Here is a 6,905-nt window from a genome sequence, read left to right as displayed (position 1 = left end):
TTTATATGATATATATCGCACTCACGCTCCGCCTGCCTTCTGGAAGTAAACGGGTGGACGACGTTTGTCCCGCATTACAATTCGGTCCAATCGACGGACAACGCGCGATGCCGTTCCTTTGTTCCTGCGACGACGTGTTAGATAATATAGATTTTTTTTTAAATAAATTGTTATATAATTATATTTTATATTAAAATTGTAAATGTACGAATATACATAAAACAACTTTTAAAAATGGAGTTTGTTTTCAACAATGACAGTTATTTTCATAGCCGATTTGAATAATATTAAAACGTCGATAATAAAGGATGATTAGATAAAATCAATGTGATTACTGCGAGTTAGGTAGGTACCGTTATCGTGCCCGATAACTCCAAGAAAGAAGCCTTCCGAAACGAAAATGATTTTGTAACTTAACCACAGCTGTCCATACTCCATAGTGAATAGTCTAAAAGGTCAGATTGAAGTCCAACGAATCGAAAATCAGCTCGATTACGTCATCATCGGCAGGGCCAGATTACTTATACCCATTAGGCAAAATAGGCACGTGCCTATGACCCCCAAATAGCAGCCTTGCGTTGCGTTTTATAATATGTAGGGATGCAAGTTGTAAGTATCCCATCCTAACACCATATTATTTAAAATTTCAAGTTGCAATTTTCCTTATTCTTTTATTTTACTACACTTGAATTAATTTAGTATTTATTATTGAATTATTATTTAGTTAATTGAAATATTTTACAACACTGCCCATTGCTCAACACTTATAAAACATTATAAATTTCAAGGGGCCTTGGTCAAGCATCTATTAAGGAGTTATATGATAATTAAATAATAATAATTTAGGCAATTTCTTAATCACATGCGGATGAGCTGTGTAAACAAGTACATTCCTTTCATAAATTTTTAGAATTCATGTCTATATAATTGAACTCAACGCATTGTGGAGTTCTATTGGAATTAAAATGAGTCGTTTTTTTACCAAATAAAACTTTAGTAGGTACCATATTTTTGGCCCATTAATTAAAAAAATAAGCAAGTAGGGTCGGGCATAATGATAACAGAACATATAATATAAATATATAATATAATAATTTATATATAATATACATAAATGATTCGATGTACCTACTCTGTTGATAGTAGAAGTATTAAAAATCGAGAAAAAACATAAAATCAAATATTTGCTTAAAATTGTATTTTTATTGTCTTTCTATAATAATTTTTTATCGTTGTTACTCATATACATCATATTCAACAATATAATGAAAATATTTTCCCAATACATGCTGATTAATTCACAAATAGCAATCTGTAAAAATATGCCGCCAGTGTGATTGTTTTTGGCTTAATAAAAAAAAAAATTGACAACTTAATTTTGAAAAAATATTATGTTATAGCCCTACTCTAGGTCTACCTGCAATCCACATTACCGATTTAAAGTCCTAAAACTACGTCCAACAAAGTAAAGTAAAGAAAAAGGTGTGAGTTGACTTCGTCCGAAGCGACAGCCTAGCTAATGTCCGTTGCATATTTTTCTTTGGAGGGGGGTTCAACCCAATTTGAAAAGTGTAGTGTCAGCTCAGGCACCGTAGTCACGTCTATGACCTCTTCTAGGGGAAAAGGCTCTTGATAAAATGGAAAAAGTAAGTAATTAGTATTACTCATTATTAAGCAGTTTAAGCGGAGGAAAATAGTATGTTTTCTGTTCTAAATTATTTATTATAATAATACGTCAATAGTCAATATTATTGTACAATATGATTTTATAATATTTCAAGCAACTTACCTCTGAAAACTTTGCTGATGAAATATATTATCCGGAATAGCACATAAATTCGAATAAAAATGGCATATCCGTTATTCTATTTATAAAAGCAGATACAAGAGCAGTGACTTAAGTTTCTTGATAATACAGAATAAGCAAAAATGTGTGAGCAATGTCAGATAAAAATTATGTTGGACTTTGGTTTTTGATGACTAACAAACATCGTAAATATTTAGATTTTAAACAAGGAGTAAACATTTCAATTGGACCAATGCCTTCCTCAGCTAGGTATTTTTTTTTAACAAAATTATCTTATACAGTCTATCAATAGTATTCACTAATAGTCCATTATTCATTACTATTTACTAAGCTAGTGTCGATACAAGCTGCAACTATACTGCAGACGTAGCAGCCGATATACGGTTACCTATAAAAATAACAAATATATATACAGTAAAAATATTTGAATATTTAATGCAGGCAATGGAATACAAAAAAAAAATACAGATACCGAATTATTTAATGTTATTTTTATTTATTTTTTTTTTTATTGATCAAAAGCCTCGGTTACAAAGACCATTGACTATAAATTACAGTCATCTTACATGCTATATTTACAAGTTATCTTAAATATTATTATTTAATGTTATTAAAAATTATGAATAACCCATAAATATACTACTTTACGTAATATAACCAAACCTATCCCCGGCCAACAGCCCCTTTCTCCTAGTCAAGGCCCACGCCCGACCTCGCTCACGGCTTCGGTCTACTCTTGGCACTATTTGGCCGGCCAATCGGGAAAATTTCCAATCTGCCAGTCCACCAGTCTACATCTGATTTCTAGTAGGAGTAATACAGTAGTAAATGGGGGGGGGAGAGAAATTATATATCGCATTAGACTGTGTGCCAACATATGCTAACTCATTAATACGATAGTTATTAAAATAATTAATATGAGTATGATAAGTATGATTTATAATCAAAATGAATTTGTTCACTACTATTTAATAACAAATAATGAACACCTAATCGTCAATATTGATAGAACCGTAATTTGTTAATCAATACAAACTTAATGTAGTCGGTACTGATAAAACAATTTTTTATTTTTGTGTTTTATTTTAAAATTAAAAAAATAATAAAACTGTTGCACACATTTTTCATATTGACAAGGAGTTACTTTAAAGTAAAAAGGAGGAGCTAACTGTTTACAGCTATAAAAAAAAATGTTTACTGTGTATAAGACGAAATTAAAATTAATAGAACTCATAAAACGGTATGTTAAGTTTAAATGTTTTTTTCAGAGTTCAGAAATTCAACCTTTTCCTCACGTATACGCTTAAGTGCATTTTTCTCTTAATGGTCATTGCCATTCATTATTTGTGTATTCTGATAACACATAATATAACGACAAATAGGTACAGTGACGCCATTGTCAAGTTCAGAGCTGACTGTTAAAATATGTTAGTATTATTATGTACAAAATAATACACACATCATCATTTTCGCGAGAGAGCATACTTGCGCAGAAACCAACAGCTCTTATGCGCCTGCTCGTATTTTCTCTTGGGGTACAGCTCATACAATATATGTACATAATATTGTCGTTTATTGAGCGCAGCTCAAGTGGTGCCTAAAATCGAAGGAACCAAAATAATATTGGTTATTTTTTAATTGACAATCCAAACAATCGACCACAAAACATCTAAAACACCATCAAATTCATCGAAATGTGTATTGTATTTTTTTTACAGTAGTTATCTACTACACAACAGAGTTAGTAAGCAAACATAATTTATACGAATCGTATTCCTTTAAGTTTTTTAGATTTACATGAATTATGGTCCGAATACGACACAATGACCTGAGTACAGAGTAGATTACCATAAATTATACCAAACTAAACTTGGGGAGGGTGATCACTAACTACACATACACATGAAATATTTTAGTAATATAATGGAAGGGTTATTTAAGAGGCTTATTGCGTCTTTAGGCCTAAACGATCCCAGAGTGTTTTAAAACCCAAGAGTGATACATGAGTTATTTCTTTTTTCCTTGGATTTTCCTTGGCCTAACTCCAAACCGCTATTTTAAGACTATATTTGCTTTACTATATTATAAGCTTCGGAGTTCGGTGCAAATCCGATCGAGCATTATAGAAAAAAAAAATACAATAGTATTAGAATACGATATGGTTAAAGTATATGACTTCTGTCTTCTATATTATAATAGGCGTCTATAGTTGATATGATGATCGAGGAGAATGTAGGTGTAACTTATTCCTGGAGGTCCTTAAGTATTTTGTGCATTCCATGGTCAAGCCAAGCTAAGGCTTACTTGTCCTACCGATGGTAATTTTTAAAAGGCTTCCCGTTAATGTAAAAATAGGGGTATCCCTACTAATATTTTTTATTTCTAAACAATTATTTCCAAAATGATTAATGGCCGAATTTTATGAACGCACTTATGATGATTATGATATTAATAGTGAATAATATAACGCAGATAAAAATGCATAGTAAGTGTGTTTTAATTTTCAACTCTTTGTAGTTAACTACATAAAAACCTTCAGCAATAATTTATTACTGTGAGCCTTTGTAATATTTTTTACGACGTTGAACGTGTTTGTAAAATTAAAAATTTTCAAGACATATTTTCAAAAAAAATTATTACCTCGCTGTTAAAATATTCTTTAGACCAGAGTATTCGAAGAACCAGATGTCCAAAGCTGACCTCAATATCAATAATAGCAACAAAACAACAACAAAATATAATGATATCTGTCTATCTGTATAAATATAATATAATATATTGTTTACATTTTTTTTTTATGCTTGAGTGAGTGAGTTGCGGGTAGTAATGGGTGCACATGTTGGCTCGTTGGATTCATTATAGTCTAATAATACCCGATTTTTACTATAATATACTATTGACTCGTACGGTAAATCGTGTAAGTTTACACAGTGTAAACTGTAAACCAAGTACGTACCCTCGCCATGTGTTCTGAACGTTTCTATTTTTCAGTACTAGAAACATGAAAAAAAATTAAAAAGAAAATCCAATCCTTAATAGATCCACGCCCGTTTATGTACTTTGGTATTATTTCTATCAAGCATTGTACTAATATTTATAGTATGTTGTGTTTACGGTCTAAGAGGATAAGAAACAACGTCTGGTGGACGGAAATATCGATCGACTGTATATGAGCTTGTCGTCCGTAAATATTATTATAAAAACACGAAATACCTACGCTTAAAAAGTTTGCATGGGCGTGACCCCAAATAAGAATATTTTTTTTTGTGTGAAAGGTAACACGCTAAATGTTTGGCTCGTTGAAAGACAAAACTCGGAGAACACAATTTTATGTCAACATACTTACAAATAACTATTCGAATATAAAAAAAAATTACGGTTTTTTATTTTTATCATTAAAATAGTATACGCATACAGGGTGATTCATTAAGGATACTACTACAACACTACTTTTTTCTTAAAAGAATTGCAATTTTTTTCTTTTTTTAAACATTTTTGCTTATGTTATTTTCAAAACTATAAAATTACTAAATATTTCCTTTTTTTTTTAGTATTTTCCACAGCTCTATCTATACTTTTAAAACTTAAATTAGGTACTTACATTTAATTAACTTTTTAAATCAAGAATAATTTGTTGTTTGCTGGACTTTTCGACTGCTCAAAACCCAGTTTTTGGATAATTACTTTTAAAGTTATTAAAGTTTAAAGTAATTATCCAAAACTGGTTATCGACCAGTCGACTTGTAAAGCAAAATATTCTTAATTCAAAAAGTTACATAAACATATATGTTCATTTTACGATAAATATGTACGTTCCACACATACGAAAATCTACAATATTAAATCCATTTGAGAGAAAAATAAGTGTTTTATCCTGAATAAATCACCCGTATAGAATAATTCGTTTATTATTTTTGTAGAAAAGTATAGTCTTGCATTAAATAGATCATTCTGTATGACTTTGTTTGTGGGCAACACTTACAATTTTGCAACGAGGGTATAAAAACGTAAAAGTAAACAAATAAATTACTTTGTAACTTAGCTATATGAGTTTTTTTAAAGTATCTAACAATAAAACGTAAATAGTTAGAAAAAAAACAATCGTACGATTTTAACGTTTTTAGTTATAGTTTTTTGTTCTTGCTCCGACTAACTTATTTGAACGGCTATAAGTCTCACATTAAATATCGTTTAGTTGCCTATTAATAAGAAATCCAGGCGCTTACGGCGAAGTTTATAGTAAAAACCAAAAATACTATTTATTTTAACCACCCATTTTATTTTGTTTTTTTTTATATATTTGTTGGTAAAAATAAATATAAAATAATTGTTTTTAAATTAATTAATAATGGTAAATTTAAAATTATATTAATTCATTTGCTATTAAATTATATAATTACATAGTTTTTTCTTTCTGCCAAGAAGTTTTATCTTGATAGAGCGCATATATTAAACATCCTAAAAAAGTAAGTCCCGGTTTCTTTTTTTGAAAAATGGACGTATAACAATATTAGGTCCTTTCTGAAATAAATGATACTATTTCTGTTTCATAAAACTTTTATTTTATGATAAAAGTAAAAGAGGTAATTAGTAGTACTGATTTGGTGACAACTTTTAAATAATATACATTTTTAAATATAATAATATTAACGAACATAGAGCGTCTATACGTTTTACACATTAACAGCTATACTTTTAGGATAGTAAATTCTTAAGTCCATAGAAGCAAAAAGCCCACATTTTGGGGAGACTGAAGCTCTCTATAATATTGATTAAAAACGTAAGGTGATCAAAGTACTCCCTCGGTGAGGATTTTATTTTGAGTAGGACTTAGTTGAATTTTAAGGCAGTCTAAGTCCCCCAAACCATCTCTATTTTCACCAATGTTTAACTCTATATCTAGATTAGAATATTACAATATTAAGAATGATTATATTTTATTTTATTTAGGTAGTTAAAAAATATTACTGAATCTCTTTGAATCCTATAAAAAGAGATGTTTACATAATTATTAATGATAAGGATGTAGTAAAAAAAATGATTACATATTATACATTTAACATTATACTTAGTACTAAACAAATGCCCAAACCGATTA

Source organism: Adelges cooleyi, unplaced genomic scaffold (assembly GCF_023614345.1).
Source record: "Adelges cooleyi isolate 19-005CV unplaced genomic scaffold, UGA_ACOO_1.1 ACOO_flye_CR_arks_rails_tigmint_CR_PRNA_247, whole genome shotgun sequence".
NCBI classification, from domain to species: Eukaryota; Metazoa; Arthropoda; class Insecta; order Hemiptera; family Adelgidae; genus Adelges; species Adelges cooleyi.
This window is presented reverse-complemented; position numbering follows the sequence as displayed.